General features: G+C 46.5%; 1 long non-coding RNA gene across 1 annotated transcript; it reads right to left on the bottom strand.

The window, feature by feature from the left end:
- Positions 1 to 7917: 7917 nt before the first annotated feature.
- LOC128626444 (uncharacterized) lies at positions 7918 to 13379 on the bottom strand. The gene is made up of 3 exons (XR_008390421.1): positions 13299 to 13379; positions 11399 to 11623; positions 7918 to 7995 (listed from the first exon to the last, which is right to left on the bottom strand). It is a non-coding gene; the product is annotated as an uncharacterized LOC128626444 (long non-coding RNA).
- Between the last annotated feature and the right edge of the window lie 13463 nt (positions 13380 to 26842).

The following is a 26842-nucleotide window of genomic DNA, read 5'->3' as shown; positions in this document are numbered from 1 at the left end:
GTGACCCTAACTGCTGTGGCAGCCACGTGGTTACCCTGGTTGAGCAACGCCTGTTCAGGCATCTCCTGGTACCCACAGCACCTACTGATCTGCAAATGCCTTTCCAGTCATGTGGACCAAAGGTCAGCACAGTTATTTTTACTAATCCAACAGGCCTGCACATTCCTTCACTGTCCCACCTTGGGGCACATCCCCCTGAAGCCCTGTGTTTCCTCCTAGTCTGCAGAGGAACTGACTGTCTTTTCCATCCACAGCAGGCTCCTCCTGCTGTTCCAGGAGGAGGATGACATAACGCTGCCTGGACCAGTGAGTGGGCACAGTGCTGTGAGGACTTCCTGACAGACTCTGAAGTCAGAATTTCACAATGAATCTGACTCAAACTCAGGGTCACTGCTAGGGTCTCCAGCCCAGGTGTGGGGGGAGCAGAGAAGCTGCTCAGGTGGAGACGGGCCCAGAATCACAGAGGGCTCTGGGACGGGCGTCTGCTGTGCCAGCTGCTCTATGACCTGGGCCATATGTTGCTGTAGACCTGATGGTCCTACAAGTTGTCCTGGTGGACAGAGGTTCTGTTTAGAGACTTAGGAAGCCCTGGGGCTGAATCCCAGTGAAGATGCTCAGTGTTTACAGCCAAGGTCTTGACATCACACAGAAATAACTGCTGTCCTTTTGAGGAAAAATTGTCGGCCTTATTTTTGAGTCAAAGTTGGCAAATATACTTCATTTCTAAAAAAGAACCAATGTGAGTAATTCAACCATGTGTTTTTACTAAGAAATCATTTTTACCCAGAAAACAAGAATCTAAGTGCCAGAATCCTCTGTCCCTCATGTCATGACTAAGAAAGTGTGTGGAGGATGGGCCACAAGGCTGCAAACCCTCCGAGATGTCATCACCTCTGAGTCTCAGAGAAAGAGCAGAATCCAGACCCACACACTGGGGAAGCTGATACTCAGGGGTCACTGGGCTGTGGAGACCTGGGAAGAAATCTGTATCCACAGGGGACTGATCCCCACAGGCTCCTGCCCACAGGGACCTATAAGGAGGCAGGACTTCCGGGCTCTGGCTGAGGCCCAAGGGGGTGTCACAGAAGAGTTCATCCCCTCTGAAGTCCAAAGCAGTTCTAGAAAAAAGAGCAAGAATTCAAGTAAAGGTACTTCCACTGCTCTACAAAATGAACTGTGAGTGGCCCCAAAGGCTTTCCTTGGTTTCAGAGGAAGAATGTTTACCCATCCACAGGTCACCAGGTTACTATGGAACCTGAGCTGTGCATTATGACCTGGGTGTGATGTCACCCAGAGAGTCATACAAAGGACACATACAGGGAGACCCAGCACCCACTCACTGTGGTCCCCACAGGATGGCCCCTGGGTGGACCCTGCACAAGGAAGCAGCTGTGTCACCAACGGCCCCCAAAATGTTCGATCCCACACTGTAAAGTGTGTTTCTCGGCCTCAGTCCCACAGGAGCCCCCTGTGTCTGTGCATGGAGGATGGAGAATCATGGCTAGTTTCAAGTCCCTTTTGCAGGATGTGGATGAAACAGCAGGCCATCTGTGGACATCCAAAAAGGACAGCAGAACAACACCCCCAAAGGGACATAAATTCAAGCTGTTCCCCTCATCATTCACTTGGTGGGAAGGATAATACCAAGATGCACCATCACAGGCTGGTTCATGGCTCTGGGACGCAGTCTGTATCAGTGATCAGGGACCTGAGCCAACGTGATACTGAGCATGTGGGCACTGACCTCTGGGGAACAGGGGTCTGGACAGGGCTCCTCACTGGGCAGTCTGAACCTGAGGACCTTGTGTCTAAGGCCTTAGCGAAAAAGACTTCAGTTATCACATGGATAGAGGGACACTGTCATTCCACTCAGATGTGGGATATGACACAAAAAGCCACCAACAAAATTAAAAAATAACAATGACAAACACTCGTAGGTATACACACAGAATGGTAGATACTAGATGGGTAGGGAGTGGAGAAGCACAAAGAAGGTAGAGGTCAAATTCAACATAATGAAACAAGACTCTTCAGGTGACCAGACAGAAGAGTATGTATGTATTGATGCACATCTCAAATTTATATGATATTCAGCAATGTTACCCCTTAAATTTAATTTTAAAATTTAAAAAGAAGCTACTGAGCCCTTAGTTTATCTAAGAAGAATGTAGTCATGGAGTTGGGGTGAAGAAAAGGAACAAAAAAAGAAAAAGAGAGAAATTTCAAGGACACAGACAACAGTGTGGTGACTGCTGGGGAGGAGTTGGGGAGTGGAGGAGGTTACAGGGGCTTTTGAGGGTCAGGTGATCATTGAGCATTAGCTCAGGCCCATTTGGAAGTGTGTCCTGATGTCCTGAACCCACCCTGTCATTGTCCCATAGCTCTAGAACACTCAACTGAAGTAGATGTAGGAGCTAAAATATCCCCACACTGAATGCTGAGCAGTTTCTGAGTGGCCTGCAGATGTGATTATGGACATGTTCTTTTTTTTAAAAGACATTATTTATTTATTTATTTAAATATATTTTATTGATTATGCCATTACAGTTGTTCTATTTCCCCCCTTCATTCCCCTCCACCCTGCACACCCTCTCCCCCACTATTCCCCCCCTTTAGTTTATGACCACGTCTCAAGTTCTTTAAATTCTATATTTCCCCTACTTTTCTTGCCCTTACCCCTATCTATTTTCTATCTATCGTTTATGCTACTTATTTTCTGTACCTTCTCCCCCCTTCTCCTTCTCCCACTCCCCTGTTGCTAACCCTCCACGTGCTTTTCATTTCTATGGTTCTGCTCCTGATCTAGCTGTCCTGTTAGTTTGTTTTTGTTTTAGGTGTGGTTGTTAATAATTGTGAGTTTGCTGTCCTTTCACTGTTCAATTTTTTTAAATTTTTTAAAATTTTATTTATCTTTAGAAGGGAAGGGAAAGAGAGAGGGAAATATCAATGTATGGTTGCCTCTCATGTGTTCCCTACTGAGAACTGGCCCCTGCTAGGAACTGGCCTGCAACCCAGGCATGTGCCCCGACTGGGAATTGAACCGCGATCCTTTGGCTCATAGGCCCGCGCTCAATCCACTGAGCTATACCAGCCAGGGCTCACTGTTCATATTTTTTATCTTCTTTTTCTTAGATAAGTCCCTTTAATATTTCATATAATAAGGGCTTGGTGATGATGAACTCCTTGAATTTGACCTTATCTGAGAAGCACTTTATCTGTCCTATTCTAAATGAAAGCTTTGCTGGATAGAGCAATCTTGGATGTAGGTCTTTGGATTTCATGACTTGGAATACTTTCTTCCAGCCCCTTCTTGCCTGTAAGATCTCTTTTGAGAAATCCACTGACAGTTTGATGGGAACTCCTTTGTAGGTAACTGTCCCCTTATCTCTTGCTGCTTCTAGGATTCTCTCCTTCATTTTAATCTTGGCTAATGTAATGATGATGTGCCTTGGTGTGTTCCTTCTTGGGTCCAACTTCTTTGGGACTCTCTGAGCTTCCTGGATTTCCTGGAAGTCTATTGCCTTTGCCAGAATGGAGAAGTTCTCCTTTTTTATTTGTTCAAATAAGGTTTCCACTCGTGACTGTTCCTCTTCCCCTTCTGGTACCCCTGTAATTCAGATGTTGGAGCGTTTAAAGATGTCTTGGAGGTTCCTAAGCCTCTCCTCATTTTTTTGAATTCTTGTTTCTTCATCCTTTTCTGTTTGGTCATTTTTTTCCTCTTTCTTGTCCATTCCTTTTATTTGAGTCCCAGTTTCCTTTCCATTGTTATTGGTTTCCTGTGTATTTCCATTCATTTCAATTAGTTTAGCCTTCATTTGTTCCTCTAATTTGTGACTAAAATCAACCAGTTCTGTGAGCATCCTGATCACCAGGTTTTGAACTGTGCATCTGAAATTTTGGCTATTTCATCGCTTAGATTTATGGGCTCTAGGGCTCTGAGTTGTTCTTGAGCCTTGTTTTGCTCTGTTCTCGCCTGTTAGTATGAGGAGCGGAGCCTTAAGTGTTCACCAGGGTGGGACCACCCAGGTGACTGGGTTGTGATGCTGTATGTGGGGACGGGGTCAGAGAGGGACAACGGAGGTCCCCTCTGCTGCTTCCTGCTACTGGGGCCTGCATGGTCTGTCTCACCGCCAACTCCTTCAACGGTTTATCTGTGTGCGAATGTGTGACTGTGGTCAGCGGTCAGTGAGTCCACTGCCTTGTGCCCTCAGTGGGTCCACGCACTACTCCACACCTGGGATCCACCCATGGTTGCCTGCGCACCTGGGTTGCATGCCTGGGTCGGTCCAGTAAATCTTTCCTGCCTGACCCTGCTCTGCTGCTGGCTCTGCCTCTCTTACCGGATTGGCTGAAGGCTTCGTTGTTGTCAGACTTCTGTACAGTTCACTTTTCTGTGGTTTGGCTGTGTTTTTGTTGCTAAAACTTTGTTGTTTTTAAACTTGTGAGAGGAGGCACAGTGCTTCCACCTATAGCTCCATGTTGGTGGAAGTCCTGTTTATTTATTTTTAGGGAGAGAGGAAGGGAAGGAGAGGGAGGGAGAGAAACATCAATGTGTGGTTGCCTTTCACGTGCCTCTTGCTAGGGGCTTGACCCACAACCCAGGCCTTTGCCCTGACTGGAAACTAAGCTGCTGACCCTTTTGATCATAGGCCTATGCTCAGTCCACTGAGCTACACCAGCCAGGCCTGGGCAGGTTCTTCAGAGTCACTTGGGATGGTCTCTGTGATCATATCCAAGAGCATATATTCAGCTTGTAGAGCCTCAGAAAAAGAGTGTGTTAGTTCTCAGTGGTTCCAAACCAGAGGTTGAGAATCTGGGAATGGTTCATTGTAGAAATGTGACTGACATTGAAGTAAACTAGAATAATTCAGGACTAGTCTCAGACTGGACAAATATGCAAGAGGAAACACACAAGGGTAAGAATGGTAGTGACCTCTCCTGTGGTCATTGCTGCCTTCAGTCAGGTCCCAGCAGGGCCCTAAAGGTGAGGGAAGGAGAGGGAACCATGAGGAAGTGTGCTCCACTAGGAGACGGCCTTCATTCTGAAATATATACAAAAACAGAAATATGCAAAATGTCTGTGAATAATGAGCGGTAGATAGTACTGTGAAAAAGAAACAGAAATTTGATTTAAATTAATTTATTAATTTGGACCTATGAGGCAGAGACACTGCATTTATATCTGCAACTATATCTGGGCCAACAGAAAAGGCTCTGAATGTTTAGGGGAAGGTTGACTCAACAAACCATTCAGTGACAGCCCAGAAACTGTCACATGGAAAAGCTACAGCTGGTTCGTTTGATGTGGAGGGAGGATTTCAAGACCTTAGGGGGACAGGAATGATGGAGTGAGTTTATCTTTTAAGTCCTGTTTCTCAATCTGGGAGTGTTCAAATGGAACACATTCCACCAGCACATTGACAAATACATTGTAGAGGAAAAACCAAAGTATTTGATGGCATTTGTGATCAATCTTCTCTTAAGGGAACACCTGGTATGGGAAACTGAAGTCTCTCAATGATAAAATCTAATGTGACAGGTAGGGAGCAGCCTCACAGGTGTGGGAAAGGGCTGGATAGATGACAGGGGGTGGAGGAGTATGAGATTGAGCCAAAAAAAAGAAAGAAAGATTCATAGACAGAAAATGTTTTCTTGATTGCTGGGTGCAGTGCGAGGAGGGTGGAGGAGCAGGGCATAGGTGTGATTTCATGATAAATCATCAAAGGGAAGACTTGACTAAAGGTAGTATACGCACAATAAAATGTACAGATGATGTAAAATTGTGCACCGAAAACCTGCATCATTTTGTTAACCAGTGTCAACCCAATAAATTCAATACAAAGCAAATAATCATCTGGGGTAAATATGGGTCCTGGTGTAGCAGGAGCCAAAGGGCCTCGTCCAATCACTAAACACTCAGAAGAACTGATCACCTCACAGACAGCACATCAAAGCCCCAGAAAATTAATCTGAACAGAACTGAGTTTTGGGGTTGGCTGATTAATCCTGGTTCTCCTGCAAGTGAAGAGAGCAACCCCCCCTCGCATTCCTACATGATCCGTGTAAGCAGAAATATTCTGGGGAAGTGAACAGTGGTGTAGCTGGAATCATACAGACATTCAGTCTGTCCTTTAACCAATATGCTGTCCTGAGACAGTTAAGTTTTTAATTCTTCACTGAAGGAATGACCTGATCCTCTAAACAAAACCGCAACAGACAACAGAACATTTCTACTGTCACCTTTCCTTCATCTTCAACAAAATGAGAGCCTTCACCAGGGTAACTGTGTATCGGAGAGAAAGCAGAGAAACAGATAACGCACAGACTATGGGACCCTGCTTTGGAACTGAACTTAGACTAGGACTCCAAAGTGTCAATGTGACCCTACACTAACACTAGGAGCTTTTGAAGGAAGATGAACAGTGGAATTTTAGGTCAGGACCATTTGCACCTGGGTCCAAAGGTCGTCTGGCCCCACTTGTCAGTGTTCCCTTGATCTAGAATGCGTAACAGAAATACATGTAGCAACTACAACATTCTCCAAACCTGTTTACTGGACACTGAGCATTATATGGTGGGAAAGTCTAAACAGGTGCCATGAGAACTGCCAACACCAGGAAACTAGTGAGTGACAAACATTATACACAGCTGTGTGGATGGAAGAGGTGTGTCCTCTACACACAGGGATTTAGAAGGTGCAGGGGTGCTGATTCCCACATCAACATTCCACTTCTAAGTAGACTTGTGCAAAAAAAAAAAAAACGGAGGAAGAAGAGAAGAAATAGAAAATGACAGTAAATGGAGGCAAACTGTAAGTATACGTGACTCACACTGCTGTGGCAGACACGTGGTTACCCTGGTTGAGCAACTTCAGCTCAGGCATCTCCTTGTACCCTCAGCACCAACTGATCTGGAAATGCCTTTCCAGTCATGTGGACCATAGTCACCAAAGTTGTTTTCACTCAGCTGGCCGGCCTGCACATCCCTTCAGTGTCCTACCTGGGGCACGTCCCCCTGTAGCCCTGTGTCCCCGCCTAGTCTTAAGAGGAACTGACTGCCTTTTCAATCCACAACACATCCCTCCTGCTGTTCCAGGTATGCAAGTGTACGATTTCTCTCCTCTGGCCAATATTCGACTTCATTTTATTATTATTTTTAAATATGTATTGATTTTTAGAGAGAGTATAGAGAGACAGAGAGAGAGACACACACATCAACTTTTTGTACAATTATTGACACACTCACAGGTTGATTCTTGAATGTGTCCTGGCAGAGGAATCAATAGGCGACCTTGGCCTATTGGGAAGATGCTCTCACCGCCTTAGCTGCCTGGCCAGGGATGGCCAGTATTGTAAATCAATACTTAAAAACTCCATTGAAACATGTTAATTTTACCAACAATAAAACTGGGAAAGAGTTATGCAGAAAGATCACTCTCTGTGGGCAAAAACCCAGGAGACACTTGTCTGTCATGTGATTCCCATCACAGTGAGACCTCACAGAGGAGGACACTGATAATCAAGTGGACAGCATGACACATTCTGTCCTTTCACTTCTACAAAACATATAAAAAAACACCACACACAAACAACAGACATTCTCACAGACACAGACAATAGTGTGGTTGGTCACAGAGAAAAAGGGTGAAGCAGGATGAAGAGACTAAAGGGGTCAAACCCCAGGTGACAGAGGGGATCAGACTTGGGACAGTGAGCTCGTACAGTGGGCAGATGTCACCTTACAAATTGTACACCCAAGTTTATATAGCATTAACCAAATGTACCCCAACCAATTTCACTCTAAAAAAAAATTAAAAGACCTTTAATTGGTCATCTGTGAATCAGAAGAAGAAGAGACGGTTTTTTATTTGAACAACAGAAATGTGTGTTTCCTCACCTTTTGTTCACTAAGGATCATATGTATCATCTCTTGAGAATTGGTAGTAAAAAGTGTGCTGTGTAGTATCACCATGGGACAGTCCATGAGGAACAGTGTCTGTGGAAAGAAAAGAAAATCAATGAATAAGCATTAAAACCCCATTTCTGCCTCCAGCGTCCAGCCAATCAGGACATCTAAGTCCTGGGCCACAGCAACACTTGACATGGGAGTGACGCCCACTGGGGCAGCCCATGGGCTTCCTGATCTCTAATTCCAGTGTCTGCAGTGACAGGAGAGACGTGCTGAGGACCTTCTGTATGGCTCACAGGCATATTCTTTATAGTCGTGAGAGAAGGTCTCAATGATCATATCCAAGACTGGAGATTGAGCAGAAGAGCTTCAAGAAAAGAGTTGTGTTCTCAGTGGTTCCAAACCAGAGGTTGCAAATCTGGGAATGGTTCATTGTAAAGATGTGACTGACACTGAAGTAAACTAGAATAATTCAGAACTGGTCACAGATTAGAGAAATGTGCCAGAGGAAACACACAAGGGTAAGAATGGGATTGACCTCTCCTGTGGCCTTTGTAGCCTGGAGTTAGGACACAGCAGGACCTTTAAGGTGAGAGACAAAGAGGTAACCATGCAGAAGTATGAAATAATTTGGAAGAACTGCATGATTTAGAAACATATACAAAAAGAACAATATGTAATATGTCTGCAAATAATGAACGGTGGACAATAATGTTAAAAAGAAACATAAATGAATGTAAATGATGTTGATTAATCTGGGCGCAACAGGCAGACTGTGCATTTACATCTGCAGTTATATCTGGGCCAACAGAAAAGGCTGTGAATGTTTAGAGGGTGGGTGACTTAAGAAAGTATCAGTGATGGCCCAGAAACTGTCACATGGAAAAGCTACTGCTCTTTCCTTTCATGTGGACATGGGAATCCAAGAGCTTAGGGGGACAGAAATGTTGGCGTGGGTTTGTCACTCAAGTCGTATTTTCCAATTTGTGATGTCCCCATGGCATACCCTCCACCAGTACATTTAGATCCATGTAAGAGAAGAAATGTAACATATTTGAAGGCCTCCACGTTCAGTCTTCTCTCGAGGCCACACCTGGCATAAGAAAGTGAAGACTCTCAATAATAAAGTCTAATGTGACAGGGAGACAGCAGGCTCACAGGTGTAGGGAAGGGCCTGATGGACGGTGATGGGATGCAGGGTGTGACACTAAGTACAAGAAAGAGGAAAAAACTTACAGAAACAGAGAACATTTTTCTGATCACTGGAGGGAGGAGGAGCAGGGGGAAGGAAGAGTGCATTCGGGTGATAAATGGTGGAAATGAAGGCTTGACTGAAGGTGGTAAATGCACAGTAATGTACAGATGATGTAAAACTGGGCACCAAAAACCTGTATCATTTTGTTAACCAGTGTCACCCCCAATAAATTCAATAAAAACACAAAATTGTGAGGGAATAAATTGGGTCCTGAGGTAGCAGGGGTCAAAGGACCTTGTCCAATCACTAAACACTCAGTAGATCTGATCACCCTAAGGGACAGCAACTCAAAGCACCAGGAAGTGACCAGAACTGAGCTGTGGGGTAGGTAGTTAATGCAGGGGCTCCTGGGTGTGAAGACAGCGAGCCCCGCATCCTATGTGACCTGTACAAGCAGAAGCATCCCAGGTGCAGTGCACAGTGGTGGAGCTGGAATCATAAGACACTCTGTGTGTCCCTCAAAAAATAACCTACACTGAGCCAGTGTAGATTCTTAGAATTCTTCAGTGAAGAAGGACCAGATCCTCTGGCCCAGTTTCCAAAAGACAACAGAACATTTCTATGTCAACCTTCCTTCACATCTGACTTCATCTCCAAGAAAATGACTCTTCATCAGAGTAATTGTGTTTTGGAGAGAAAGCAGAGAAGCAGACCACAGGACTCTGGTTCTGAACTGAACTAGGACTAGGAATCCAGAGTGTCACTGTGACCCTGCACCAACACTAGGAGCTTTTAGGGGAGCTGACCAATTTGACCAGTGGAGTTTTGATCAGGACCATTTTGAAGTTGGTCCAAATGTCACCGAGCCAAATTTGTCATTGTTCCCTAGATCTAGAACACATAGGAGAAATAGATGTGGCAGCTGAAACATTCTCCACACCTGTTTCATGGCAATGAGGGTTATATGGTGGGAAAGTCTAAACAGAAGCCATGACAACTACCCGCACCCAGGAAACTAGTGAGTCAAAAGCTGTGCACACACCTGGGTGGATTTAGAACATTCAGGACTGCTGATTCCCACCACAACATTCCACTTCTTATTGGACTTGTGAAGAAAAAAGAAAAAGGGGGAGAGAAACAAACTATAAGGAGAAGACAGAGGAGAAGAAGGAGAAAAAAATTAGAAAATGACAGTAAATTGAGGCAAACTGTTACTTCATGTGACTCTCACTGCTGCGGCAGCCATGTGGTTACCCTGGATGAGCAACCTCAGTTCAGGCATCTCTTGGTACCCACAGCACCTACTGATCTGTAAATGCCTTTCCAGTCATGTGAACAAAGATCACCACAGTTATTTTTACTGAGCCAGCAGGCCTGTATATTCCTTCACTGTCCCATCTAAGGACACCACCCCTCTGCAGCCCTGTGTCCCCACCTAGTCTGCTGAGGACCTGACTGCCTTTTCCATCCACAGCAGGTCACTCCTGCTGTTCCAGGAGGAGGATGACGTGAAGCTGGCTAGACCAGTGAGTGGGCACAGTGCTGCTAGGACATTCTGACAGACTCTGACAGTAAGAATTTTGCAACAGATCTGACTCAAGTTCAGGGTGTTCTCACTTAGTCTAACACTTACAGTCCAGTGATACTGAGCAGGACAGGTAACAGCTGCAAGGTAAGCAGTAATCTGTGGAATGCAGCCCCTCCTGCAACACAGGATGAAGAGGCCCAGCACCCAGGGGACTCTGATGCTGAAGGCAGCACATTGCTCAGCTGCGTCAGGGTCTCCAGCCCAGGTGTGAGGGGAGCTAAGAAGCTGCTCAGCTGGAGAGGGGCCTAGTAACACAGAGGGGGCTGTGGGACAAGGCAGTGACAAGACAAGACACACAGAGGGCTCTGGCACAGGGGCGCCAGCCCCAGCTGCCCTGTGACCTGGGCCATGTGTTGATATCGATTAGATGGTTCTACAAGTGTCACTGCCAGATAGAGGTTCTATTTGCATTCTGAACCCCAGGGAACACACTCAGCATTTTCAGCCAACTTCTTCACATCACACACAAATAACTGCTGGCCTCTGAGTGAAAACACATGGCTTTATTTTTTGAGTCAAAATTGGCAAATACGCTTCATGTCTGAAAAGGCAGCAACATGAGTGGGGCAACTACCAGCTTTTACTCAGAAATCATTTCCACCCAGTAAACTGGAATCTAAGACTCTACATCCTGTGTCCTCATGTCATGACTGAGAAAGAGTGTGGAGGACTGACCACAGTCTGCCAGCCCTCCAAGATGTCCTTACCTCTAAGTCTCCGAAAAGAGCAGACACTGGACTCAGATGCTAGGGAAGCTGATACTCAGGGGTCACTGGGCTCTGGAGACCTGGGCAGGAATTTGTATTCGAAAGGGTCCAATCTACAAAGGCTCCTGCCCACAGGGACCTGTGGGGAGGCAGAGCTTCCAGGCTCTGGCTGAGGTCCCTGGGGGCACCACAGGTGGACTAATCCCCTCTGAAGTTCAAAGCAGTCTGAAAAAAAAGATCAAAGATTCAGGGGAAGAAATTACCATTGCCCCTCCAAATGACTATGATTTGTTCCAAAGGGTTTCCTTGGTTTAAGAGGAGGAATGTTTGACCACAGGTCATCAGGTTACCATGGAACCTGAGTTGTCCATTGTGACCTGTTGTGATGTCACCCAGAGAGTCACACAGAAAACACACAGGGAGACCCAGCACCCACTCACTGTGGTCCCCACAGGACGGCCCCTGAGCAGACCCTGCAGGAGGGAGCAGTTGTGTCACCAGTGGCCCCAATGCTCTTGGAGCCCACCTTGTACAGTGTGTGACCCTCATCCTTGGCTTCAGGGGGGACCCTCAATGCTCTGTGCATGAGGACAAAGAATTATGGCTGGTTTATAGGTTTTTTTAGCAGGATGGGGACAAAATGTCAGAAAAGGAACAGCGGCAGCATGACAGGCAATCTGTGGATATTCTTGCAGGACAGAGGCTCAGGGAATCCCCACCAGGGGGGTTCACTTGATCATTCACTTCGCTAGGAAGGTTAATGCCTGGATGAGCCATGATAGGCTGATTCACCTTTCTGGACCCCAGTCTGTGTCAGTGTCAATGATCAGGGACCTGAGGGAATGTGATACAGAGCATGTGGGCACTGACCTCTGGTGGACAAATGGGTGTGGACTGGGCTCCTCAGTGGGCAGTCTCACCCTGAGGACCTTGTATCTCAGGCAATGCTGGGACAGTGTGGCCTTGGAAAGGGAGACTTCAGTTATCACATGGATAGGGGGACAGAATCTGTCATTTTACTCAGATGTGGGATATGACACCAAAAGCCTTGAACAGACAAAATACAAAAAAAAAGACAAACACACTCATAGGTACACCTATGGAATGGTAGACACTAGAGGGGAAGGGAGTGGAGCAGCCCAAAGAAGGTAGAGGTCAAATTCAACATAACGAATGAAGACTTTGGGGATGACCAGACAGAAGAGTATGTATGTACTGTATACATGCAGTTGCACGTCTCAAATTATATGATATTAAGCAATGTTACCCCCTTAAATTTTATTTTAAAACTTAAAAAGAAGCTACTGGGCTCTTATCTTATTTAAGAAGAGTGTAGACATGAAGTTGGGGTGAAGGAAAGGAACAAAAAAAGAATGGCAAACACACTCATAGGTACACACATGGAATGGTGGATAACACAGGGGAAGGCAGAGGAGGAGCACAACGAGGGTAGAGGTGAAATTCAACTTAATGAAACAGGATACGACTTTAAAAGGGAGCTAGCATTGGAGTATGTAGAAGTTGTATACATGCAGTTGCACACTGCATGTATAAAATGTTAACCAATGTTATGTACATGAACAACCAATTCATAAAATGTTATTAACCAATGTCATGTACATGGACAACAGTGTGGTGACTGCTGGGGAGAAGTTGGGGTGATGAAGGAGGTTATGGGGTATAAATGGTGATGGACAGAGACTTGACTAGGGGTGGTGAGCTCACAGTACAGTGTACTGATGAAGTGTTGTGCAATTGTGCACCTGAAACTTCTGTAATTCTGTCAATTTGTGTCACTCAATAAATTCCATAAAGAGGAAAAGAAACATACAACAATTTAAAAATAAACACATTCTTCTTCTCTTTTTTAAAATAATACAAGACTATTTTGTTTAGTTACCTTAGTTAACTATGTATCTGGTGAAACATCTGTTGAACTTGGCAGTGGAAAGTGTGTTGTATGGTGTATCCATCAGACATTTAATGTGGAAGAGTTTCTATGCAAATAAAAACATACAAAGATTAACAGTTGAAAAGGCAATTTATGATGTCAAAGAATACACAGTCAAGAAGACTCTAAATATCAGGGTGAGGCATCAGCAGACGGTGGTGGGAGAATAGCTAGAGGATCCACCAAATGTCCTTGGTGCAGTCTCAGCACCTATGGGGAAGGCAGGAATATTCTAGAATCCCTGCATGGTCTCCACACCACCTGGTCTGTGGGGCCACTGGGTCTGTGATCCGTATTCACAGGTTGCTGATCTCCTTGAAGATTCCACCTAACTGACCAGATTCAGCTGGAGAAGTTTCAGAAACAAAGTTTTAGTTGTCAGTGATCCCAACTCAGAAGAGAAGAGAGCAGAGGGTCAATTCAAAATTGTAACCACATGGTGATGAAAACTGGAATAATTCAGGACTCACCACAGATTGGCAAAATGTGCAGAAAATACACTCAAAAGAAAGAGCACTAATGGCCTCCCTGCAGCCAGGTGCCATGTTGACCAGGCTCAGGTGCCACGCTGAACAGACTCAAGTGCCTACAGGACCCTAAAGGTGAGGGACATGGACTGAACCTTGGAAACTATGCAACACTTTCTGAGTTTTCCAATGTATACAATGAGAGAAGAAGAATATGAGTGGGAATGCTTCCTTCCTGGTGGGGTATAATGGAACTGATAATGCTGGGGGACAGGTTCAGAACTGACATTGCTCCTATGACACCCAAAAGGTGACTGTGATCCTAGGTCAAGGCAAAGGCACTGAGGGTCAGCTGGCCAATGGGGTTCTGGTTCAGGTCTGTCGTGTCTATCCAGGCCCAATCCTGTCCTTGTCCCCTAGTTCTACAATGCAAGCCTGAAGCAGATGTAGGAGCTGAAAGATCCCCACACTGGATCAATAGGGAGTGAGGTGCTAGGGTGGGAAAGTCTGAACAGAAGCTGTGAGAACCCAGGAAACCCAGAACCCTGTGAGAACAGAAGCCCGCACCCAGGAAACCAGTGAGTCAGAAGCTACATATACACCTGGGTGGATGACAGAAGTGTGCCACTGTCAAGATGCAGGGGTACTAGTTCCCACCAATCTTCATTATATTCTTTATCTGCTTGAGCAATGACTGAATAAATAAACTCAGAATGACCGTCAATGATCACACAGGTCACCCACTTCCCACTGCCGTACAACGTGGAGTGCTGGGGAGCACACTCACACCTCAGCTGACAACTGTGTGCAGCTACTGACCTGGACACTCTCTTCTCCTGCACATGTATCCATCGTCTACCAGAGCAGTTTTGTCTCGGGTCACAGTGAGAAATTCATCCTCAGTCTCTCACCTCAGGGGCACCTCTGCCCCTCAGCTCTATGTCACTGTTTGTGTGCAGAGTCCTGGCTGTCTCTTGCCTGCAGAGGCCACCCCTCCGCTGCTCCTTTACAAGGATACGGTCACGCTTCTGGCACCCAGCAGTAGGAATAGTACTGCTGTGCTCTACAACGGACACCAGGAGAGCCAGAAGTTGTGTGGCAAATCTGACTAAAACTCAGGAGGCTCCTCTCCCTCAGGTAACATTTTCAGTCCACTGTGCCAAGCAGGACAGGTAACTACTTCACAGGAAATGGTCATTCATGTGGGTCTCTCTCTCTTGCAACCAACATGAAACCCAGACCCCAGCTGTCTCTGCATGTTGGACGTGGCCCCTTTCTCAGGACCACTTTCTGCATCACATGGTGCATTGACCTGAGCAACTGCTCAGTTAGAACTGGACCCAGGAAAATACAGGCTCTGTCACTGGTCCAGGTTGCTGTGCCAGGTGCTCTGTGACAAGGGCCGTAAGTTATTACAGTCATGACAGGGACTCTGTTTGGTGTCTCAGGAGGACCTGGAGGTGCATCACAGAGTGACTGTGCAGGACCTGGAATCGAGGACTCGCTCTCAGAGAAAAACAGTTGACAGCACCTTTGAGTAACAGCTCGGTATTTCTAACTTCAGTCATATTTGGCAAACAGAGTTCTTTCATCAAAATGAAGCCCCAGGACTGAAACCACCCTGGTCCTTCACTCAACCTTCAAAATCTATGTTCGGCAGAAACAAAGCAGATAGAGGACCCTGATCCTCTGTCACTGGGGTGTCACAACTGAGAAAGCCTGTGGAGGATGCACACAGGGCAAGGGCCCCTCCAGGAGGCCCTTACCTTTGCAGTCTCAGTAAAAACAGGGCCTGGGCCCAGTTGCTGGCAAAACTCATCATTGTTGGTCAGTTGGTTGTGAGAACATGGAGGACAAAAGTCCGATTCCAGAAGCTCTAAAAGACTGTGGCTCTGCAGGGACCTGGGTGAGGCAGGGGCCCCAGGTGTAGGCTGAGGTCCATCTGGACATCATGGTGCCTTCATGCCTCTGAGGCCCAACGCAGTCCCACCTCAGAGGGGCAGAAAGTCACAGGAAGAAGCTCTGATCACCTTTCAAAATGAGCTGTAATTTGTCCCACAGGGTTTCCTTGGTTTCAAAGAATAAGCACTGGACCATGGCCACCAGGTTTCCATGGATCCTTAGCTGCCCATTATGACCTGGACGTGATGTCATGCTCAGGAATATTATGACATGCATTAAAGTGGTACATACGCTATTGCACCTGGGCTAACACGTAGGGCACAGGTAAAGTATTTAATGAAGTGGCCCAGATGCCTTAGTCTTTAGTGTGTCTTTCCATCAGCCTGCACCTGTGGGCACATTGGGAGCTTCTGATGACCTTGGGCAGAGGAGGGAAAACTATGCTCTGGTTCCAGATCATTTAGTAAAACTGGGAGGCCCTGCCAGGAAGTGGATGGCTCCAAAGTGACAGGACATCTATGGGACATTCGTGAAGGACAGAGGGTCAAGAAAAACCTCCATGGGAACATGTGCCCCTTGCCATGAACTTTGATAGGGAGTGTAAGTGACCAGATATGCAGTTATGTGATTTCTATCCCCTGCCCAATATTTTACTTCCTTTTTATTGTTTTAAATATGTATTCATTTTTACAGAGAGACAGGATAGACAGAGACAGAGAGAAAAACAAACGTCAACTTGTTGTTCCATTTAGTGACACATTCACTGGTTGATTCCTGCATCTGCCTTAGCTGGGGAATCAATATGCAACCTTGGCCTGTCGGGAAGATGCTCTAACCAGCTGAGCTGCCTGGCCAGGGATGGCCAGTATTTTACATCAATACTTAGAAACCTCAAACAAACATGATAATATTGTTGGCAATAAAACTGGGGAGAGCTATGCAGAAAGATCTCTCTCTGTGGGGAAAAACCCAGGAGGCACTTGTCGGTCATGTGATTCCCATCACAGTGTGACCTCACAAAGGAGGACTCTGATAATCAAGTGGACAAGATGACACATTCTGTCCTTTCACTTTTACAAAACCTATAAATAAAAAACACAAACAACAAGAGATGGACTCACAGACAAAAAGAGGACTATGTTTGATTACAAGAAAAAAAAAAGATGAACAAAGATGAAGAGCCTAAAGGGGTCAAACCCCAGGTGACAGAGGGGATCAGACCCTGGACAGTGAATTCACACACAGTGAGCAGATGGGACATTACAAATTGTACATATGAGGTTTATATAACATTAACCAAATGTACCCCAACAAATTTCACTCTAAAGTAACATAAAAAACCTTTAGTCGGTCACCTCTGAATTAGAAGAAGAGATGTTTTCTTTCTCTGAGTAACAGAAATACATTTTTGCTTACTTACCTTTTGTTCACTGATTATCAGGCACATCATTAGTTTAGACTCAGCAGTAGAAGCTGTGCTGTGTGGTGTCAACCATCAGACAGACCATGTGTAAGAGTGTCTGTGAAAATAAAAGAAAATCAATGAATAACTGATAAAACCCAACTTCTGCTTCAGAGTCCAGCCAATCAGGACAACATTTCAGTCCTGGGTCACAGCATCACTCGATGCAGGAGTGAGGCCCACTGGGGCAGTGCCACGAGCTTCCTGGTCTCTAGGTCCAGTGTCTGCAGTGATGGCAGAGACATGCTGAGGAATTTCTGAGTGGCCCACAGAAATGATTGTGGACATGTTCTTTTTTTTTAAGAGTTTATTTTTAGAGAGAGGGAAAGGGAAGGAGAGAAAGGGTGAGAAACACCAATATGTGCTTGCCTCTACTTTGCCCCCTGCTAGGGGCCTGGCCTGCAACCAAGGCACATGCCCTGACTGGGAAACAAGCTGCTGACCCTTTGGATCACAGGCCTATGTTCAGTGCACTGAGCTACATCAGCCAGATCTGGACATGTTCTTTACAGTCACTGGGGTTGGTCTCTGTGATCACATCCAGGACCCCAGATTAAGCATGAAGATCCTCAGGAAAAGAACTATGTTAATTCTCAGTGGTTCTAAACCAGAGGTTGGAAATCTGGGAATGGTTCATTGTAGAGATATGACTGAGACTAAAGTAAACTAGAATAATTCAGGACTCACTACAGACTGGAAAATGTGCAAGAGGAAATGCACAAAGGTAAGAATGGCAGTGACTGCTCTTGTGGCTGTTGCTACCTTGGCTCAGGTCCCTCCAGGCCCTAAAGGTGACGGACAGAGAGAGAACCTCGAAGAAGTGTGTTCCCCTAGAAGACAACCTGAGTTTTGAAATACATATGAAATGAGAAATATGTAAAATGTCTACGAATAATGAATGGTGGATAATAAGGTTAAGAAGAAACATAAATTTGGTTTAAACAAATTTATGAATTTGGGCCCAGGAGGCAGGGACTCTGCATTTATATCTGGAGCCACATCTGAGCCGACAGAAAATGCTCTCAAGGTTTAGGGGACAGTTGACTCAAGAAACCATTCACTGTCGGCCCAGAAACTGTCACATGGAAAAGCCACTGCTCCTTCCTTTGATGTGGAGGAAGAAATTGAAGAGGTTAGGGGGATGGGAATGGTGCAGTGGGTTTGTCTTTGATGTCCTGTTTTACAATCTGGGAGTGTCCAAATGACACGCATTCCATTGGCACATTGAGAACTACATTTTAGAGAAAAAACATAAAATGTCTGAAGGCCTCCATGATCACTCCTCTCAGGGCCACACCCGACATGGGAAACTGCAGCCTCTCAATAATAAAACCTAATGTGACAGGTAGAGAGCAGGTTCACAGCTGAGGGGAAAAGGTTGATGGAAGGTAGGGGTATGATATTTGGTAAAAAATATGAAAGATAAACTCATAGATACAAAAAACACTTTAGTGTTTGTGGCAGAAGAGGGAGGAGGAGACAGAGGAAGGGCACAGGTTGATAAATGATAAAAAAAAAGACTTAAGTGGGTAAACCCACAATACATTGTACAGATGGTGTGAAGTAAAATTGTCCACCAAAACCCGGGATCATTTTGCTCATCTGGGTCACTCCGATATATTCAACTAAAACCAAGAATCATTTGTGGATAAACTGGGTTGAGGGGTAGCAGGGGGCAAAATGCCTTGTCCTATCAATAGACACTCGGTAGATCTAATCACCTAAAAGACAGCACATCGAAGTATCATCAAATGAGTCTGACCACCAGTGAGCTGCGGGCTTGGCTGACTAATCCTGGTCTCCTGGAAGTGAAGGCATATGCCCCCTGCATTCCATGTGAGCTGTACAAGCAGAAGTATCCCAGGCGCAGTGAACAGGAGTATAGCTGGAATCATAAATTTACTCAGTCTGTCCTTTAACCAATTACTTGTCCTGAGACAGTTTTTAATTCTTCAGTGAAGGCAAGACCAGATCCTCTCAATAAAACCCCAACAGACAACAGAACATTTCTCCTGTCACCCTTCCTTCATCCTTAAGAAAATGAGAGCCTTCACCAGGGTAACTGTGTATTGGACAGAAAGCAGAGAAGCAGACAATCGACAGACTACAGGACCTGGTTCTGAACTGTACTTGAACTAGGAATCCACAATGTCATGGTGACCCTGCACTAACACTAGATTTTGAGGGCAGGTGACCAATAAAATTTTAACTCAGGACCATCTGGAAGTGGATGTAAATGTCATGGGGCCCATGCTGCCCTTCTCCCCTCATTCCAGAATGCATAAGAGAAGGAGACATAGCAGGTGTATACAGTGAGTAAAGTCATATGGTGGGAAAGTCTAAATAGGAGCCATGAGAACTGCCCACACTCAAAAAACTAGTGAATCAGAAACTGGGTGGACAATAGAGGTGGGTGCTCTACACAAAAGGATTCAGACACAGGGGTGCTCAATGCTACAACATGAACTTTCCACTTCTACATAGACATGTACAAAAAAAGGAGGAAGAAGGGAAGGAGGAGGAGAAGGCAAGGAACAGGAAGAATAAAAAGGAAAAGGAAGAAAAGAAGCTTTAAAAATCACAGTAAATTGAGGCAAACTGTAACTACATGTGACCCTACCTGCTGCAGCAGCCATGTGGTTACCCTGGTTGAGCAACCTCAGTTCAGGCATCTCCTGGTACCCACAGCACCTACTGATCTGTAAATGCCTTTCCAGTCATGGGGACCAAAGGTCACCACAGTTATTTTTACTGGTCCAACAGGCTTGCATATCCCATCACTATCCCACCTTGGGGCATGTCCCCCCTGAAGCCCCATGTTCATCCTAGTCTGCAGAGGTCTTGGTGCCTTTTCCAGCCACAGCACATCCCTCCCAATATTCCAGGATGAGGATGACATGATGCTGCCTGGACCAGTGAGTGGGCACAGTGTTGCGAAGACTTCCTGACAGACTCTGAGGTCAGAATTTCACAATGAATCTGACTCAAATTCAGGAGCTTCTCACTCAGTGAAATATTTACAGTCAAGTGATACTAAGCAGGACAGGTAACAGCTGCAAGGTAAGCAGTAATCTGTGGATACAGCCCCTCATTCAACACAAGGTGAAGAGGCCTAGCGCCCAGGAGCCTCTGATGCTGGAGGCAGCACATTGCTCAGCTGAACTGGGGTCTGCAGCCCAGGTGTGGGGGGAGCTGAGAAGCTGCTCAGGGGGTGATGGGACCAGAAACACAGAGGGCGTGGGACAGGGGCGCCTGCTGTGCCAGCTGCTCTGTGACCTGAGCCATGTGTTGCAGTAGACCTGATGGTCCTACAAGTTTTCCTGGTGGATAGAGGTTCTGTTCAGAGACTTAGAAAGTTCTGGGTCTGAATCCCAGGGAAGATGCGCAGTGTCTATAGCCAAGGTCTTGAAATCACACACAAATAACTGCTGTCCTTTTGAAAAGAACCATTGGCCTTATTTTTGAGTCAGAATTGGCAAATATACTTCATCTCTGAAGAGGTACCAATGTGAGTAGTTGAACCACCTGCTTTTACCTAGAAATCCTTTCCACCCAGAAAACAAGAATCTAAGTGCCTGAATCCTCTGTCCCTTGTATCATTATTGAGGAAGTGTGTGCAGGAGAGAGTGCAGGGCTGCAAACCCTCCGAGATGTCTTCACCTGAGTCTCAGAGAAAGAGCAAAATCCAGACCCGCACACTGGGGAAGACGATACTCAGGGTCACTGGGCTGTGGAGACCTGGGAAGAAATCTGTATCCACAGGCGACTGATCCCCACAGGCTCCTGCCCACAGGGACCTATAAGAAGGCAGGTCTTCTAGGCTCTGGCTGAGGTCCAAGGGGGCATCACAAAAGAGTTCATCCCCTCTGAAGTCCAAAGCAGTTCTAGATAAAAAGAGCAAGAATTCAAGTAAAGGTACTTCCACTGCTCCACAAAATGAACTGTGAGTGGCCCCAAAGGCTTTCCTTGGTTTCAGAGGAAGAATGTTTACCCACCCACAGGTCACCAGGTAACCATGGCACCTGAACTGTCCACTGTGACCTGTTGTGATGTCACCCACAGAGTCACACAGAAAACATACAGGGAGACCCAGCACCCACTCACTGTGGTCCCCACAGGACGGCCCCTGGGCAGACCCTGCGGGAAGAAGCAGCTGTGTCACCAGTGGCCCCAGAAGCCATGGATCCCACACTGTACAGTGTGTGTCTCTTGGCCTCAGCCCCTTGGGAGCCCCCTGTGCTCTGTGCACAGAGGACAGAGATGGAGAATTGTGGCAGGTTCCTGGGTACTTTAGCAGGATGTGGATGAAACAGAAGGCCATCTGTGGACATCCAAAAAGAATAGTGGGTCAACACACCCCAAGGGACATAAATTAAAGCAGTTCTCCTCATCATTCACTTGGCTGTGAAGGAAAATGCCCCTGTGCACCATCATAGGCTGGTTCACGGCTCTGAGACGCATGAACAGGGACCTGAGGGAACATGATACAGAGCCTGTGGTCACTGACCTCTGGGAAACAGGTGGGTGGACAGGGATCCTCAATGGGCAGTCAGATCCTGAGGACCTTGTGTCTCAGGTGATGTGGGGACAGTGTGGCCTTAGAGAGGAAGACCTGTTATCATGTGATAGGGGGACATAGTCAGTCATTTTACTCAGATGTGGGATATGACACCAAAAGCCACCAAACAAGAAAATACAAAAGAAAAGATCAAACAATGACACGCACACTCATAGACACACACATGGAATGGGGGTTACCAGAGGGGAGGGGAGCGGAGGAGCACAAAGAGGGTAGAGGGCAAACACAACATGATGAAACAACAGAAGACCTTGGGGATGAGCTCACATCAGAGTATGTAGGAGCTGTACACATGCAGTTGCTCACCTCAAATTCATATAATGTTACTAAGCAATGTTAGCCACTTAAATTGAACATTAAAACTTAAAAAGAAGCTACTGAGCCCTTGTTTTGTTTTTAAAAAGTGTCAACATGCAGTTGGGGGGGAATGAAAACAACAAAATAAAAAAAGAGAAAGAATTCAAGGACACAGACAACAGTGTGGTGATTGCTGGGGAGGACCTGGCGGGTGGAGGAGGTTACAGGGGACAGATGGTGATGGAAGGACACCTGACTATGGTGGTGAGCTCAGTACAGTGCACAGATGGCATGTTGTACAGTTGTGCACCTGACAACTTGTGTGATTTTGTTAACTTGTGTCACCCAATAAACTCAATAAAAAGAAAAACACAACAAAGAAAGCAAAGTGAGGACATGTTCCTGGTATTTAAACAACACAGGACCATTTTTGAGTAGTTACCTTAGTTCACTAAGGATCACGTGAAACCTCTTTTGAACTTGGCTGTTCAGAATGTGTTTTATGGTGTTTGTATCAGACTTTTAGTGAGGAAGTTTCTATGAAATTAAAAAAAAACCACTGAAATAGAGAACAGTCTGGCAGTGACCAGAGGGGAGAAGGAAAAAAAAATTCAGGAAAAAAAGGGAAGGATTTACAGGAAGAAGTATAAAGGACACATAGACAAAAACAGAGGGGGGCATGGACAAGGGAGGGATGTGGGGAGGACTAGAGGGGTAGGCTGGGATGGGAGTAAAAGATAAAAAACTGTACTTGAACAAGAAAGTAAAAAAAAAAAAAGATGAATACTTAAACAATTTCTGATACCAGAGGTCAGACAGTCAAGAAGACTCTAAATGTCAGGGTGAGGCACCACCAGATGGTGGTGTGAGAACAGCATGAGGATCTACCCTATTTCCTGGGTGCAGCTTCACTTCTGTGGGGAAGGCATGAATGTTCTAGAATCCCTGCATAGTCCTCACATCACCCAGCATGGGGTCTGAGAGTTGTAATCCCAGTTGCTGATCTGCTCCAAAATTCTACTCCTGTGCCCAGTTTCAGCTGGAAAAGCTTCAGTAACAAAGTGGGTTTAGTTCACAGTGATCCCAACAACACAAGAAGGGAAAGTAGAAGAGGTAGTTTGGAGAGTTGAAATCACATCCCCAAAAAGCTAAAATAATTCAGGGCTCTTCACAGACTGGAAGAATGTGCAAGAGGAATCACACCAGTGTAACAACGGTAGTGACTTCTGATTCAGCTGCCACCTTGACCACATTCCTGTCCAAGCAGGACCCTAAAGCTGAGGGACCAAGAATGAACACTGACCAAGTGTGCTCCACTCCTAAAGGACTTTCTGAGTTCCCAGTTCACACAAACAGGAGAATAAGGAGTATGTGTGGCATGCTGCAAGGTGGCAATAATGAATAAACATGACCTTGGGGAAGCAGGAACTGACTGATGGTGCTCACTGAGCAGAGAGGCTGAGTGTCTGTCTGCATCTTGGCCCATTAGAAAGGGTTTCAACTGTATGCTGATTGGTGTGGCAGAAATATGATCCCAAGAACAGTGGGTTCACTGTGAGTGACATGGAAGTGTGCTGTCCTTTGGCTTAATGGAGAGGAAGGAATTCAAGAGGTCAGAGACAGTGACAAGTGTGGGGGGATCTGTCATAAAGCCTACCTGACACTCTGGGAGCGTGCTGAAGGGACACCTTCCCCCCACATATGCAGACACACACCAGGGAGGACACACTGACATGTCTGAGGGGTTCCGAGATCACTCTTCCTTCAAGACCAGACCTGACAGCGGGGATTACAGCTGAGCAGGGTGAAAGCTGGGTGTGACGGACTGAGTGCATTCTGGGTTCCCAGGGGCCCAGACACCCAGCTCCCTCATTCACCTCTGGCAGGTCTGGTTTCTCCCACAGACAGGCAGTCAAAGCAGCATCAGACCAGCCTGCCCTGCACTGGCCTGTCATGTCTTCTGATCATCACAGGGATCCTAAACTTGAAAAGCAAAGGCAGCCCTGTCCATTCTCATTTGACCTGCATAAGTGGAAATATTCTCAGTGAGATGAATAGTGGCGTGACTGGAGATAAATGTGCTCTCTCAGCCTGTGAACCATTTTCAGTCCTGAGACTGTTCAAACCCCAGGACCCATGGGATGCAGGGGAGACACCTCACCTATGTAAGGAGGGGCCCCAGCAAATTGCTGAAAAATTGTGGGGTTTATGTCACTTCATGTCTGTCCCTAGGAGGCCATAGCGTCATTCAGAAACAGTGGTTCTGCACTGGCATTGTTTATGGGAGGCCCAACATGTCTCTGTGACCCTGCTCTCACAGTAGGGGCTTTAAGGGTCCATTGATCTTTGAAGTTTTCACTCAGGATCATTGGCAACTGTGTCCTAATGTCCTGGACCCATCCTGTCATTGTCCCCTAGTTCTAGAACACACACCTGAAATGGACGTGGCAGCTGAAAGACCCCCGCATGGGGTCACTGGGCAGCGAGGTGCTGGGGTGGGAAAGTCTGAACAGAAGCTGTGAGAACTGCCCACACCCAGGAAACCAGTGCATCAGAAGCTGCACACACACCTGGGTGGAGGGCAGAGGTGTGCACCACCGTGAATGATGTGAAAGGTGCAGGGTGCTGATTCGCACCACGTCTTCATTCTGTTCTTCATCTGCTCTAGCAAAGCATGAACAAACAAATGGCAAGTGTAAGAAACAGCCTAAGTGCCCATCAGAAAATGAATGGATGACAGAACTGTGGAACCTTTACACAAGGAAGGACTACACAGCAGAACGACAGAAGGAACTCTTACTCTTTGCCACAGCATAAATGGACTGGAGAGCATCATGCTCAGTTAAATAAGGGGGGCAGTGAGGGACAAATACCACATGATCTCACATATAGGGGAACCTAATCAACAAAACTAACAAGTGAGCAAATAGAACCAGGGACATGGAAATAAAGAACAAACTGCCAGTGAACAGAGGAGAGGGGAGAGGGGGATAATCGGGAGAGAGGGAAAAGGAACAATTCAAGGAACATGTATACAGGACCTGGGGACAAAAACAATGGCAGGGGGTTTTAATAGGGGAGGTGGGGTGGGTGGGGCAGGGAGAGTACTAGGGAAGAGTAAGGGCAATGATAATTGAAATACAATAAAAAAAATTCAGAGAATGACCGTCGATGATCAAACAGGTCACCCTCCTCCTGCTGCCTTACAACGTGGACTGTTGGGGAGCACACTCACACCTCACCTGACAACCTTGTGCAACTACTGACCTGGACACCGTCTTCTCCTGCACACGTATCCAACGTCCACCAGAGCGGTTTCCTTTGGATCACAGAGGGAAAGGCACACTCAGTCTCTCACCTCAGTAACATGTCCGCCCCTCAGCCCTATGTCACTGTTTGTCTGCAGAGTCCTGGCTGCCTCTTCCCTGCCCAGGCCGCCCCTCCTGCTGCTCTGTTACAAGGATGAGGTCATGCTGCCTGCACCCAGCAGTGAGAATGGTACTGCTCTGCTCTACACTGGATGCCTGGAGAGTCAGAAGTTGTGGAAAAATCTGACTACAATTCAGGACTCTTCTTTCTCAGAGAACATTTACAGTCCACTTTACTGAGCAGGACAGGTAACAGATTCACAGGAAATGGTGTCTCAGGCCATCTGCTCCCTCCTGCAACCAATACGGACCCCAGAGCCAGCTGTCCCTGCATGTAGGACGCAGCCCCTTTCTCAGGACCACTTTCTGCATCACATGGTGCAGTGACCTGAGCAGCTGCTCAGTATGAGATGGACCCAGGAAAATACAGGCTCTGTCACATGGTCCAGACTGCTGTGCAAGCTGCCCTGACACCAGGGCCGCATGTTGTCACAGACCTGACAGTCCTACAGTGTCACTGGTGGACAGGGACTCTGTGTGGAGCACCAGGAAGAACTGGAGGTAAATCACAGACTGAATGTAGAGGACTTGGAATCTAGGATTTGCTGTCACAGAAAAACAGCCACGGCCTCTTTGAGTAACAACTCAAATGCCGAGCTGAGTAACAAAGCAGCATTTTTCAGTTAAGTCACATTTGGCAAACAGAGTTCTTTCATGAAAATGCAGCCCTGGGATTGAAACCACCCCAGCCCTTCACTAATCCTCCAAAATCTGTACTTGGCAGACACGAAGGATGAAAGAACCCTGATCCTCTGTCACTGGGGTGTCAAGACTGAGAAAGCCTGTGGAGGATGCACACAGGGCTGGGCCCCTTCAGGGGGCCTCACCTTCAGAGTCAGACAGAGATGGCAGGGCCTAGGCCTAGACTCTGCAGAACCTCGTCATCGTGGGTCACTCATTTGTGAGAGTGTGGAGGAACAAAGTCCAATTCCAAAGCTCCAAGAAACTCAAGGTCTGCAGGGACCTGGGGGAGGCAGGGCTCCAGGTGCAGGCTGAAGTCCATTTGGACATCACGGTGTCTTCATGCTTCTGAGGCCCAAAGCAGTCCCACTTTGGAGGGCACACAGTCAGAAAGGAAGTGGCTCTCATCAACTCTCCAAATGAGCTGTGATTTGTCCCACAGGGTTTCCTTGGTTTCAAAGAATAAGCACTGGACCATGGCCACCAGGATGCCATGGATCCTCAGCTGCCCATTATTACCTGGGCTTGATGTCACACACAGGAAGACTATGACATCTATTAAAGCGTTGCATACGCCATTGCACCTGGGCTAACACTCAGGGCACAGGTAAAGGATTTAAGGAAGTGGCCCAGATGCCTTAGTCTTTAGTGGGTCTTTCCATCAGCCTTCACCTGTG

This window comes from Artibeus jamaicensis, unplaced genomic scaffold (assembly GCF_021234435.1).
Source record: "Artibeus jamaicensis isolate MK-2021 breed Jamaican fruit bat unplaced genomic scaffold, CSHL_Jam_final scaffold_612, whole genome shotgun sequence".
NCBI classification, from domain to species: Eukaryota; Metazoa; Chordata; class Mammalia; order Chiroptera; family Phyllostomidae; genus Artibeus; species Artibeus jamaicensis.
This window is presented reverse-complemented; position numbering and strand designations above follow the sequence as displayed.